We start from the raw sequence: 14,936 nt of genomic DNA, 5'->3' as shown, positions 1-14,936 counted from the left end.
TTTAATTACCTGAGGATGTTAGTCTTTGTTGTTGATGCGTTTGTTTACGTTGTAAATGACGTCCTTCATGGATGTCGCCCAGGGCAAGAGGGAGGAAGCAGGGGGTCACGAGGAACAACTGGAGGCTGTTTGGAGGCCAGAACAAAGAGAGGGCAACATGGACAAAGCTCCAATTTAGCACGTGTGGCTTCCTTGAACAGAAATGTCTGTCTGTCTCTGTGTGTGTCTCTGTCTTGCCTTTATCGCAAAGTGGATCACGTCGCGCATATTCTGCGTCAAAATAATGGTAATAACCAAACCTGGTATCCTTAATATCTCACCTCATTTTATCATCAACATCATCGTTATCATTATCACCATCAGCAGCAACAACGTCGGTGGCAGCGCCTTCAGTAGCAACAACAACAACAACAACAACAATCTGAGACAAACCGGTACAAGACGAAACCCATATTTCTCTACCCTGACTCAATCCGGTGTATCATTAAATCGTGAGGTCCGTGAAAACCTGAGGACGAGGGCACCAGGCACAGTCCAAAAATTCTCTTCTCGGCTAATTTTCACCATTCATAAGTGTATTCATCGCCATAAAACCTACATCATCGTATTTGTCGATGTTTTTTCCAGCTGATAAGCATGAAAAAAAGGGGGGGAAATCAAATACTAGCACCTTAAGAGTTAGGAGGTACACCGTAATGAAAAACCTTTTCAAATTTAGAATGTCTCTTCCTTTTTCCTTATTTTCTCTGCAACTACTCGTCATACAACAATGAGATTGGTCTCATTAGAAAGCTGATAACTCTATCGATATATGTCCTAACATTATAGGGTGTCCTAGAAAACTTTCGAGCTGTGACGTTGGGAATTCATTTAACTGTGCGTGAGTATATATTTTCCTCCCCGTAAGGTGCTGGTATTTGATTTCCCCCCCCCCTTTTTTTCATGCTTATCAGCTGGAAAAAACATCGACAAAGACGATGATGTAGGTTTTATGGCGATGAATACACTTATGAATGGTGAAAATTAGCCGAGAAGAGAATTTTTGGAGTGTACCTGGTGCCCTCGTCCTCAGGTTTTCACGATCCTCACGATTTAATGATACACTGGGTGGCAGCCTCTTCTATCCACTCCCAGCATATCTACATATTTCGTCTTTTTATTTTGTTTAGTTTATTTTTCCCTTTCACTTTACCTCCGAGTTGTCACCTCGATTCCCTGACTGTCAGTATTTTCTTAACTTTTACAAAAGACCTAAACTGTTCAAGTCCATTTTTTTTTTTTTTTCTGTTCCGTAGTTATGCATTCTAATGTAGTCTGTTCTCTCGTCCGAGTTCGGGTGTATTTTGTACCAACTGAAAATATACTTAAGTACCACGTATGTCAAATCTTAATGGCCGTTGATTCTAAGCAAATCTGAGCTGAGAATTTACAGTGAGTGGCGTTTGAGATTTGGCGCCACTTTCACCACCGTTTCTAAACAAGTGAGAAGCGAGCGGCGAGACCTGCTGCCCCTCTGTCCATAAAACTTTCTCTCATTTATTCCAGTGAGGCTCCAGGATTTTTCAGTTAGGGTTTTTGTGCTGGTGATAAGTGGATGCCGTACTGAGATAGAGATTTATGATACCGACATTAATGGTATTGATAACAGTAACATTATTCATTTAATGATTAACATAATACAGTTGAAAGCTCTCCATGAACTTCATACCATGACTTGGAATAAACTGAAGGAACGAGAAGGAGCACTCAGACATTGCCACGCCCGAGCTCTGCAATTGATCTAAGGACTAGACATTTCAATTTGCCTTTAGATTGACTGTTCTCAAAATCAAGTAACTTCATCTTTGCCATACCTTCAACCTTCCCACCAAGCTTGGTCCAAAACGTTTCATAATTCCTCAGGTTAACCTTTCCCACTGACCTTCACCTTTGACTTCTTGCTCTCAAAATCGAATCTATCCTTAGGTCACTCAGCACTTTCACCAAGTTTGGTCGAAATCAAGTCAAAACGAACTCTAACTGGAACTTTGTTCTAAAATTTGACCCACTTCATCCCAGCCTAATCCTTTACCATTTCATTAAGTCTGGTTTAAATGGGATAAAAACTGCTCGAGTTGACCTCAATGTGAGACCTAGACCTTTGACCTACTTTTTTGCAGGACTGAGATGGCAAAGATGGTACACGTATTTCCAGCCTGCTATTTCTTCTGCAAATACAAATGCTAATTAAGACGGGGAATTCATCGTAAATCTATTTGTATATGTCGGCCCTGATCTTTACCTCTTTTGTTTGCTTCATTGGTGTAGATTTGAATTTATTTGGTGTGTGTGTGTGTGTGTGTGTGTGTGTGTGTGTGTGTGTGTGTGTGTGTGTGTGTGTGTGTGTGTGTGTGTGTGTGTGTGTCTGTGTCTGTGTGTGTGTGTGTGTCTGTGTCTGTGTATGTATGTGTGTGTGTATTCTAATTTGCTTCTAACAATTAGGGTATATTTCAATCTTAACTTAGTTCTTTCCGGTTGTTCACTTAACATCTACCTGTTGTTACTTGCCGAATAAAGCATTATGAAGACGAAAGCTCCAGTTCTGACTTTCTGAACTACCATCTTGGGCATTCGCTTCCCCCTTTGCTTTGGATCTTGGAATCCCTCGTTATACTGACGAAGCTTCTGTGTGACAGAGAATGCTCTGAAGCCTGCATCTGCTCCTTGCACTCATTGTGACACATTTTACCTTCCTTTGATGTATCTAACTTAGTAGGGAATGTATTTTTTTTTTTTCCTGAATGAACTTGAGCATTTCCACAATTTGAAATTCGAGCCTACTTAAATGTTGAAATGTGTGTCTTTGGTTGCCCGTCAAACTGCTGCCCCAGCCTTACTACGCTTGGCCATCAACCGAGTTACACGGGATCAGCTATGTTTGTCAGATTAAGACAAACGTACCATAATTATTCCGTTCTCCAGTGCCAGCCAGTTATTTACTATTATTATTGTTTTTTATTCACCAACAGACGGAGCTCTGCGCGTCACCTCGCATTTCGATGAACCAACTTGGATATATCTTGCTTACCGACTGGGGAATCCCATTCAGTACTGCCAGCAGTGAGGATGTTTTTATGACATGTGAGAGAACGAAAACTGATACAACAAAATGTGGGTCGTGTTTCAGGAGGTTTCGTAGCACTGCTTCCTAAGTGACTTATTATGCATATTACGCTTTTTATAGTCTTTTTTATGGTGTTTATATATTTCTTTTATCAATATGATTTCCCTCGGTATAGTACCACAGGATAAACAGGTGTTATATGTACAAAGCTTCGGTGAGGAATAGGTATTGTACCTATGTTGCCCAGGCCGCGACCACACGTGCCCCACTTCACATGAGGGAAAATGTTACATATAATAATAACTCCAATATCACGAAGGAGTCAAGCAAACACTTAACTTAACCTAACCTAATCTACACTAACCTAATTCAACCAAGCATCCTAATCTAGCCTACCCAAACCTAACAACGTAACAGCCTAACGGACCGTAACAAACCTGGCTAACCCAAGCCTACCTATATGTAACCTATCTTAGCCTACCTACATACTCTAATGCAGACGAACTTAGTTTACCTTAACGTAATTCATCCGAAGCTTAATCTAATATACACTAACCTAGTTCAACCCAACTGCCTAACCTGGGCTGCTTTACCGAAATTTGACCTAGCAACATTAACTAATCCTTTCCCTGATATCATTACCTACCAACCTAAATGCAGATCAGTCGAGCTTAACCTAAACTACTCCACCAAACCGTAACCTATTTAATCTACAAACCCTACACTTACTCAGTTTAACCTGACCTAACCTAAACCTGATTCAGCAAAACCTAACCTAATTTTGACAACATGAACTGCACAGCACAGCACGATCAACAGCACCCATAAGCTTTCCTGCGTATAAGAATACCCATGAATTAACCTGGCGTCAAAAAATTTTCCCGCATTTCACATTCTGTAACATTATCTGATCTCATTTTAGCCTGACTTAACAAGCCTAACCTAATCTAACCTAACTCACCCCGACATCAGCAGCATGATCAGCAACGACAGTGAAATTTTTTTCCTGACATATTAATTCTTTCCCTGCACCCCGCATGCTGTTTTGATCTAAACTAACCTAACCTGATAACCTAACCAAACCATGCCTAGCCCAACCTAACCTAACCTATAACCTCAATAATAATGACAGGATGAGCAGCAACTGGCGTAATCTTTTCTCCCAGCATAATAATACTTTCTCTACCCCTCACACGCTCTCCACCAAGCGTGATTTGCATGGCCGTCAGTAAACACCGGTGAAAGGGAAACACTGGCTGGTGCAAGAGAAAATGTCTAGGCGTTATGAGAAAGTGACTATATTATGGAAGTGTGTGAATGTTACAGAAGAATATATCTGGATGTTCAGGAAATGTTTAGGTGTTAGAAGAAAATGTGTGTGTTGTGAGAAAATGTTTGATATAATGGAAGTATTTGGGTGTCTCGGAAGCGAATCTGGATGTTACGGATGGAAGAGTGTCTGATTCTTATAGAAGTGCTTGAATGTTATGGAAGTGTGTGGAAGTTAAGGGAAAATGTATGGATGTTACGATGCAGTGTCTAGATGTTATGGAACTGTGTGGATATGAGAACTTTAACTGTGTGAAAAGTGGATGTTATGAGAATGTTTAGGAGTTATGAGAAAATAGATATTACAGTATGAAAAAATGTTTCCGTAATCTGATGGCATGTTTGGATACAGTGAAAATGAGAAAATGTTCAGTATTTGCGTGATATATTCATCCATCCATCCATCATCCATTCCTACGTCGCCCCACGAGGAGCGTAGGAGCCCGGGGCTAGGCAGTTGGTCCTGACATTTAAGATGAGAGTGACCAACCTCACTCATCTCTGAGTGGCATTACGTGAGCAATAAACCCCAACCATCCCTTGGATATAAACCTTCACCGGCTCAGTCCGTTTGGAACACAATAATTACCCACTAAACCACCAAGTTCTAAAATTTGGTTATATGGTTACCACCCAGCGTAGTAAATGGTTTCCTGGTGTACAGGAAACCATTTGGCTTGTCACTCAGTGTAGAGTCACCCATAGGCAGAAGGAAGAGGAAAGAATGAAGGGATGAAAGACAGAAGAGGGAGTGTAAAGTCACCCTTAGGCAGAAGGACGAGGAAAGAATGAAGGAAAGAAAGATAGAAGAAGATGGAAGGAAAAAAAGGATGGAGGAGAGGACAGGGCAGACACCCGAGAGCAGCACTACATTAAGTGAGTGGATGGTGAGTGCCCCCACCTACCACACTTGGGTGATATACAGTAGAATCTGAATAATAAAGAGAATGTTATGGAAGTGTCTGTCTTGTACGGAAGAGAGTATTAATGCTATGGGACTGTTTGGTTGTTACTCGAAATTATCTGGATGGATGTTAAAAGAAAATGTGCTATAGGGGTTGTTTGGATTAGTGAAACAGGTTGATCTGTGAGAATTTCATGTTGCAAACGAAAAGTAATATTAATATGTACAGTACATACAGCGAGTAAGGAGGAAATACATATTTCTCTACTCTTTCTTAATAATGTTTCAGAGAAGACTGAGAAACACTCAAAGATAAATATACTGTCACTTATTCTCAGATTAAATCCTGGTTCATTAATAAAATTGATTATATATATATATATATATATATATATATATATATATATATATACTGTATATATATGTATGTATGTATGTATATATATATGCTGTCTGCTGACTACCCTTTGTTCTTAAATTGTTTATGAACATACGTCCTAATTGCCGCACATGGTATGCCGGAAGCACTATACAAACTTTCAAGCTGTGGATCAACGAGCGAAGAGATCACTCGTGCGGCCCTCCACATTCAGTGGTAAGTAAACACTTATATCATTGCAGCGTTTCTGAAGGGTTTCTATATAAAAGATTCATGAACAAATAAGAATATCAGAATATTTGAATCAGTTCGCTTTTTTAAACACAAGCTTGCCCTAAATAGCTGTCAGTCAGTTGTATCTTAAATATTTTGTGTAGTTCTCTCAATGATTTTAACTTTTTTTGTTTTACTTTTTATTTTCCACTGTATGATGAACTAGTGTCCAACTGCTTTTTTTTTTTTTTTTTAGGACTTCATCACCTTACGAGGCTTTTTTTTTTTTTTTTTTTTTTTTACGAGCCACAAAAGTTGACCTAACCGAACATTTCGAAACGTCCGGACAAAAAAAAAAAAAAAAAAATGAAATTTGTTTCCACGTCAATATTGCTTTTCCTCGGCAAGTTTGTCTGGATTTATAGAAAGCGCATGGATGTTGGAAGGAAATGCCTCAATGTTATGAGGGATAATGTTTATGAAAAAGTGTTTGGATATAACGAAAGTGGTTGGATGTTACAGGAAAATGTTCGAGTGTAATGATAGAGTGTCTGGATGTCGTGGAAGATAATCTGGATGTTAAGGGAAAATGCTTAAGTGTTATGAAAGTCTGGATGTTATGCAAAAGTGTCTGGATGGTAAAAGAAATGTCCCAGTGTTTTGAGAAAGAGTTTGGTTATAACTAAAGTCCCTGTATGCCTAAGGGTTCTGAAAAAGTGTTTGGCTACGATGGAAGTGTTTGGACGTTATGAAAAAAAAAAAATGTGCATGTTAAGGGAAGCTGTAATCGTGTGACGAAAGAAATTCGAGATGTTATGGGAGAGATTAAGAATGTTATAGAAAAGTGAGGATGTTACAGAAGACGTAAGGATATTATAGGAAAGACAACGGGTGCTATGGGAGAGAGTAAGATTTTGAGAGTGTGGATGATATGGAAAAAAGTGAGCGTCAGGATGTTATGAACTGAGTGTCTAGATGTTATACAAGGATGTGAGTGTGTAGGCTATGGAAGGAGTGTGGATGTTTGGCTATGGAAAGAGTGTGGATGTTTGGTTATGGAAGGAGTATGGAAGTTTGGCTATGGAGGGAATGTGGATGTTTGGCTATGGAAGGAGTGTGGATGTTTGGCTATGGAAGGAGTATGGAAGTTTGGCTATGGAAGGAGTGTGGCCGTTTGGCTATGGAAGGAGTATGGAAGTTTGGCTATGGAAAGAGTGTGGGTGTTTGGTTATGGAAGTAATGTAAGTGTCTGGCTATGGAAGGAGTGTGGATGTTAGGTTATGGAAGGAGTATGGATGTTTGGCCATGTAAAATTGTGGATGTTATTAAAGGACGCCGTCTGGGTGTTAAGGAAGAGCTAGGAGTACCTCTCAAACGAAGTTGCTTTCATTCCCTTGTAATATTTATTTTTATTATTGGTACTACTTAATTTTATTCACGTTGCGAAAAAAAAAAAAAAATCTAAGTGAAGGGGAATGAAACCGGTCTCCGTTAACCCGTCCAGCAGAACGAAATTATTATTATTATTATTGTTGTTGTTGTTGTTGTTGTTGTTGTTATATTTATATATTTACTTTTGCTACCACCGGATCATTTTAGGAGGGAGTTCTCGTGATAAACAGGTTGATGGAGACTGTTGCCAACCCCTTCACCAAGAAAGGCGTCCCATAAGCTTCATGAAATCGTCGGCTGCTTGCAATGACACAGTTAAAAAGATGTCATTGTGCTAAAGAGGTTACGCTCTCGTATGGGGTCTTTCTTATACTGATTCTTGCTACCGGGAGACGACTTCACCAGGTTTAGGTGTTTTTTTTTTTTTTTCTCGTAGTGAAGGGGCCAGCGTCTACCCTAACCCTTTCAGTCCGACGTAATATTTTTTTTTTTTTCTGCCACCTGACGATATTACTTAGCCTTGGGGAGACCTTTCTTGGTGGAGGAATTTTATCCCTCGAAGCCAATGACGTATCTTCTTCTTCTTCTTTTTTTTTTTTTGTTACCGAGGGAATTTATGTACTTAAGATCACCCTGTAGTTCATTTATTTTAACTTGGCGGAGAATTTCGTCCTTTTGCAACTTATTTTCCGTATCTCAGCAGCTGAGTAAGAAAATACTATGGCTAAACATCCTTTCCATAAAACTTCTTCGTGATTAGCATCATAGTCTAGTGTAAATCCATGGTAAAATGTAAACGCTCAAAGATGGAGAGATGATAACTTTACGCCCAGCTTAAAGTGAATAAAATGTAGCACGTGAACGTTGCTTCTAAGATCTCCAGTTCGAAAAGTCTCTCACGAAAAACATGTATTACACCGCCTGTAGATAGCATGGATTAAGGGAAAGTATGTCGTCGGATTGGAGGGATTAAATGAGATTGTTTTAAGCATTCCACTGCCGGAAATTTTTCATAAGTTGAATAAACTCGCCTGAAAATAGCAGGAAAAAAAAAAAAACAGTACGGCCGTGAAGGGGCTAAGGCCATTATCTCCCTCCCGTGTTATCTCAATCTGTTCAGTATGATGACTTTTTCATTATAATCTACATACCAACAAGAGATTTTATTCATCAGTTTAATTCAACTCAAATATTTCGAAGGTGTTAAGAGACTTTTGCGATGTAAGGATGGGGCTGGAGTGTACTGGTGTTGTGAAGAGGTGAGGTAGACTGAGATGGTCTGGGCTTGTGGTGAGGATGGGGGATGACAACTGGGTGCAGAAACTGAGAGATGTAAAACGCCGGGGTAGAGTTGCGAGAGACGGACCGAAAAAGACCCGGGACGAGGTCATGGATCGAGGACTGAATAGGTAGGTTGCCAGAGATCGAGCAGCATGGAAAGCCGCTTTCATGTGACCAAGGCCGACGCATGCAAGCAAGATGGAGCCTTTAAAAACGAAACGAAAACAAGCGAAATTAAAGGCATATCTAACCCTCCACTTTGAAAACATCCTCGCCACATAAAATCGCATAGAACAATAGTGCATTAGCTTTACGTTCAGTGACCCTCCCAACAAAGGACTGTGTTCTAAGTAGCATAGGAAGGTTAGGAGCACTCATTCTTAGCGCTTTATTTTGCATACACCTTACCATTCGTTTGTACGTTAGTTATATACATTTAACATCGATGGTGTATAAGGAGTGCACAGGAGAATTTTTAAAAGTGTAATATGCAAAATAAACTACTTAGGAAAAGCCGTTACTAATTCTCCAAAGTCATCAAGAATCGTTCCCAAAATGCGATCTCCTCCATGACTCCCTTTACATCTTGTGTGAAGAAACAAACAGCTCATCGTCACTCGAATAAGCATGTTGGATTGGAATTCAAACAGTTCCGGTAATTAAAACTAGTGATCCGGTGTTTGCACATTAAAAAAAAAAAAAAAAGAAGGTAAAGTTGACACTTCATTTTTGCGTCAAATTTGGACATCAGTGGCTAGGTCACAAGAAGGGTACAGCAGAGGTGATATTACACGTGGTGCTAATTACACAATTTTGAGTATTGATATCCGTTGCACTGAAAAACTACACTTAACTGAGCAAGGTAGCAAGAATAATAATATCGCCCGTGTAACCAATTTCTTGATGATGGCGTAGCAATCCATTCTCATTCAAACTCCATCAAGCTCCCCTCTCCCAATATGTCGTTGTTAAATTAATCGTTTCAGAATTCCAATAACTCATATTGCTGCCATGAATACTTTCGACGAGAACGTTGACAGACAATGAACTCCTCACGAATTTTGCTTCGGGAAAATGATAATGGAGTTTTCAAGGATTCCAGATACATTTAATTAGCTCCATGGCCACTCAGGGAAAAACGCAATGCTCCATGCTCCGTAAACCACTGGTCTAGAGATAGCACGAGTTAAACGATAGAAAAAAGAAAAAGCAGACGTCGACGTTGTAAAGAGGTGACTTCATGTTTATTCTTGCTACCACCAGATGCTTTTATGTAAGGAAAGATATATTGTATATTTTTTCAAACTGGAGGACTTAAATGTAGCCTCAGTTAACCCATTCAGTATGCCACACACTACTGAAGGGGTTTATCACTCATATAGTCCTCTGTCTGTCTGTCTGCCTCTCTCTCTCTCTCTCTCTCTCTCTCTCTCTGTTAAATCTCTATATTTTTTTGTTATTCTCAGCTACACATCACAGCACCGTTACACTCTCACTGTGTGTGTGTGTGTGTGTGTGTGTGTGTGTGTTCCTTATGGATATTCCTTCCATACTTCTCATATTTGCTTTTCTCTCGTTTTCTTTCCTCTTCCTATTTTCTTTTACACATGTCCTCCCTCTCTCTCGCTCTCTCTCTCTCTCTCTCTCTCTCTCTCTCTTCCTTTGTTTCACGTGGATCTATATTCCTTCCCCTCTTCTTTTCCCCGTCTCTCTCTCTCTCTCTCTCTCTCTCTCTCTCTCTCTCTTTCTGGTTCCAATGAGTAATAAGTTACACAGCCTATCCTTTTAAAACAACACAGTAACGTCTTGTGGATGTCTTGTATTTAATTATTTTTACAAGACGTTACGTACAAGGATAAGTAGTATCTCAGAATGTCCTGCAGCTCATACCAAGCAGATACTATGAATAAGGTTACCAGGTTCAGACTACCTTTATTTTTTCCTACTTGAGGAGACTTTTCGTATTAAAGGGATTAGCAACGACAAGTTTTAACCCTTTCAGTAGAACGACGTAAATCTCTTTTAGGGCTGTATTTTATTGGTGGAGGTGGACGCCATCAAGTGGTAGCACTGACATAACTGGGCGGTGGAGCTGCCTGGTTACACAAATGTCCCTCGTCTCCACATCCCCTAAAAGGAGGATGCAAAATTTCCTAACACCAATCCTGTAACGATTTATTCGGCTCATTGCTCAACAGCCTCCTCCTAAGGGTATGCTACTGATGCAACCCCTGTCGACATTAAAAGGATGTAAATAACATACAAAAGAAAGGTAAGGTGTTCTATGCAAAATAATCGCAAAGAAGTGGCCAAGTGTCGTTAAACTGGATGGTTAAGCTGGCTGGTAATCAAGGAGACTTATTCGCATCTCATAAACTCATCGAATTTCAGGTATCCACGATTTAGTATTCAGATTGTAAGGGTCCAGTTCCGTCATATGAAAGCAAACCAGCTCTACGAAGCTTCTTACACTACCCAGAACACGGCCAGATTCACTATAAAATTTTCGATAATTTCTCTAGTAAACTCAGTCAGATTTGTATTTCCGGCAAGAACAAGTCTCGAGAGTGATCTTCACTCCCTTGTCTTTGTTCCTGTAAATAAATATAATGGGTTAGAACTAATCCTCCTCTCAGCTAAATTTGTTTTATTTACTTATTTATCTATTTAATTATTTCTTTATGCATGGAGAAAGAACAAGAGACGTGAGATTTTATACTCTGCCCTTTCTTCCTGTAAAAATCAATCACATTTTAGGGCAGGGAGTTAATCGCCGATTTCCAATTAAGTGGGATTGCAGGCTTCGTAGCACCTCTTCATCCGCAGTTTATATTGCTTTATTATTATACATGAACATTCTCTTGTATGCCACTCGTTTAGTTTTGATATTGATATAGTTTGCATCTGTAACACACAAGGGGATACTGAGGTGGTATGTTGCAGAATACCAAGGAAGAGGCGTTACGAAATAATCTTGAATGCCACCTAGAAATGACCCATTGAGACAATGCGCAAAACACATAATCTTCACCCAACACATAATAATGTCCTAACGTAACAAAGATCCCTGACCTATCTGAGCTCTGCCGGTGGCTAAGTGTAGTAGCATTAGAGGGTCGACTTTATTCAAACCAAAGTGACCCATTCCTATCTCTTAACTAGTGGTCGGATGTTTAATTCTGAAACTGAGAAGTCGAATGCAAAGCTCCGTTACGGAACGATTATATCTGACATGCAAGACGAGGGGGGAATGTGGTCTTCCTGTTACATTGCTGACTGTATTCTGTACTGTAGGATACAGGCTGACCATACCTAATAACCACAGTCATTCCATAAATGACCCTTGAATGAATCACAAGCTTACATTCCACCTTGGAGTTTAAAGAAGACGATCCTTGGGCTAATCGAAATTCGTGCAACCACTTCGCATTCAAGCAGTGGGAGCGGCCCATTCCTGTCAGATGAAAACAAAGCGACATGATGTTATAGCATAATAATAATAGGCAAAGGATTACTGGAAGGCAATGAGTATTTTATGGAGGCGTGCAAATATAGCCGTGAAATGCAAAATGCCTGTTCAGACGTTTGCATCCCTGTTAACATTCTTATGGTTGGGACAGCTCTAGTGTCCTCATTCTGCTAACGCCAGACACTGTAATAGAAGCCTGCCTGTTCCTACTGTCATTAACTCCCTCGCGATCAGGACGACTGTATTATTCTATCCCAGCTAAAGCCAGACGATTTTATTTAGTTGAGAGAAAAGCAGAGGACCATGAGAGACAGGTTTGGTGTTACTGCTAAATACTAAAAACTGATTTACTAATAAACCACGCTGCCAGAGCGTTGGTAATTGCTGACAGCCAATACTATAATGACTATGCAACATCTCACTAGAAATATGTATGATCTCACTCCCACACTAAGGTAGAAAAATCTGTTCAAGATGAGATCGTTTGTACCATTAAATATATATATATTTTTTATTGTTTTCTTTTTAGCTTCCCTTTTATTGTTACCGTCTTCACTCTTTATGTTTTCTATTTTCTCTCCTCGATCTTACTTTATATTTAAGTGAGTCAAAGGCTTGGAATATTATCATGATGATAAAACGTGTTGGACGTTGTGTTTATTTCTTTAGTTAAAAATCTTTGTCATGTAGTGTACGTTTCTTATCTCGTACTTAAAAAGTCTATTGATGGGATTAGCTTAGGTTAGGAAGAAAGAACAAATATAACCTCCAAAGGACCTGAAATCCTTTATAGCACTGAAAATTTGGGAAAGAAACTGCAATGAAAAAGAATGTTATAAGCTATTCTTTAGTAGGTTCTTCCTAATTTCTCCTTCACATAACCCTAGCTGCAGTTTGTTCTACCCTTCCTTATTCCTCTTTCACATATTGCTTTTCTTCACACATTCCTTCTCTCTCTCCCGCCATCCACCCTAACCTTCCTTTCTTCTCTGTCAGCCACCCTCTCTCTCACTTCCTTTCCTCCCCTCCTAATCTTTTCTATCTCCCTCGCTCTCACCCTCTCCCCTCCAACCGTCCATTTCCTCCCTTCCTCTCTCCCTCCGTCCCTCCCTACCGCGTTCCCGTGTTCCTTCTCCCTCCCTCTGACTTCCTCTCCCACCTGACTTCCCTTGAAAATGCAGCTGCTCCTCATTTATGATGATATGAACTTGAGTTTATTGTAACCTTTAACTGAACCCAAGAATGTGAAATATTATCAGTGTGAAATTAATTGACTAATAATATACAATGTCTTTTCATTCTGTGCTGCTTTGCTTAAATGCACCACAGGATAATGCATTTTTTCTCTTATTTACAGTACATATTTTCGTGAGATATTCATGAAGTTATTAACACATTAATACAACGCACTTTTCTTGCATTCCCTTTTTTTTTTTTGCTACGGAAAATTTTAATTAATTGATGTTACCTAGGTTCCTCAGGTCTCGCAGCTTATTGCACGTACATGGAGTACATTTAAGCTACCACATTTCATACATCACCTTTTCTAAGAATTATTTTATTCAACGCATGCGTTGAGAACTAAAGTGGAGAGATCCATCCTTTTTTTTTTTTTTTTTTTTTTTTTATCGTGCAGACTACAGGTGAAAAAACAAAATATCGTGACTAATGTATTGTGAACGGACCACAGTAAAAACATTCAGATAATTCTGTTTTTCATGCTTTAATTCCTAAATAAACATTCCCATGAAAATGTAAAAATATTTGTAGTTGCCGAGTTGGGGCAATCCCGGCAGTTATGGATACAGTTTAATAAAAATCAGAAAAGAGGAAATAATTTTTAAAATAATAGACTCTTTGGTAGGAAAACGAAATTGGCATTAATAAAATTTGTTCAAACTTTTTTATTTTGGCAATTGTTCGAGAACACCACTAAAATATCCATGCTTATTTCTCATGCCCTCAGTGGCGTGGGTGCGAGACGCATGCGCGGCCAAGATGGCGACGTGAAGGAAGTTCCCGCTGCTCCTCGCTCTCTGCTACTCGTTTCTCCTCCAGTAAGTCAGCGTTATCAGTCATTTTATATACAGCTTTCTGGTGTAGGAAGTGTAGAATGTTTTGATATAAGTGGTGACTCTGAGAGTGAAGCGATCGGGGTGTGAGAGAGGAGGACAGGTGAGGCCCGCGCCAGGGTGAGGCGGGGCTTTGTGTTCAGGCGTCCCTTCTCGGGGTGGTGATGCAGCCTCACCCTGCCTCCCTGCCTGCCCCGCCCTGTGTCACCCTACCGCACTCTCCCTGTCTTCTACTACACTTGCGTGAGTCTTGTTGTCGTTAAAGGTCTAAGTGTGTCCATTGCGTTATTCGAGTAATATAAACGATTTGTGTGCGTGGGGTTTGCATGGTGAGCCTTTGGTGAGTTTTTTTTTTTTTTTTTTTTGCGTGGGGTTTGTATGGTGAGCCTTTTGGTGTTTTTTTTTTTTTTTTTTTTTTTTTTTTTTTTTTACGGTAGCAAGGAATGTCAGCCATATTTACTGCTTTCTTGCTGTCTCACATGTAGAAACCTAAGCCAGCATGTGTAGTGTTTGTGTTATGTATTATTTTGCCTCTCTGATCACTGCTCAGTTATACTAGTATTTGTTAATCATTTGGTACTGAATTTGCTCATTGTAGATTTGATGTAAGCACCGAAAACAATATTGATATTTCTTTACCAAATGGGTGTGCCAGTTCTACCTACATTAAAACAGACTCTATCTCAAGGTAACTGTTTTGGGTACAAATGCAACACAGATAATTAGCTGCAGAATTGTGACTGCAGGAAGTGATTGAAGAAAGACAAAATACTGTATACCTGTTTTTTGGTGTT

General features: G+C 39.6%; 2 protein-coding genes across 2 annotated transcripts in view; one reads left to right on the top strand and one right to left on the bottom strand.

Moving 5' to 3' along the window:
- LOC145404982 (uncharacterized) overlaps window positions 1-14,936 on the bottom strand; it is a 77,941-nt gene that overhangs the window by 49,822 nt on the left and 13,183 nt on the right. The window lies entirely within an intron of this gene.
- LOC145404833 (uncharacterized) overlaps window positions 14,064-14,936 on the top strand; it is a 48,749-nt gene continuing 47,876 nt past the window's right edge. Inside the window, exon 1 of the mRNA XM_080276330.1 lies at window positions 14,064-14,127. The gene's annotated coding sequence lies outside the window, so the exon portion shown is untranslated. The remainder of the gene's footprint in view (window positions 14,128-14,936) is intronic.

Source organism: Coenobita brevimanus, chromosome 65 (genome assembly GCF_032717465.1).
Source record: "Coenobita brevimanus isolate Jiangsu-jjx chromosome 65, ASM3271746v2, whole genome shotgun sequence".
In the NCBI taxonomy this organism is placed as follows: Eukaryota; Metazoa; Arthropoda; class Malacostraca; order Decapoda; family Coenobitidae; genus Coenobita; species Coenobita brevimanus.
The sequence above is the reverse complement of the archived record's forward strand: the minus strand, read 5'-3'. Positions and strand labels throughout refer to the sequence as shown.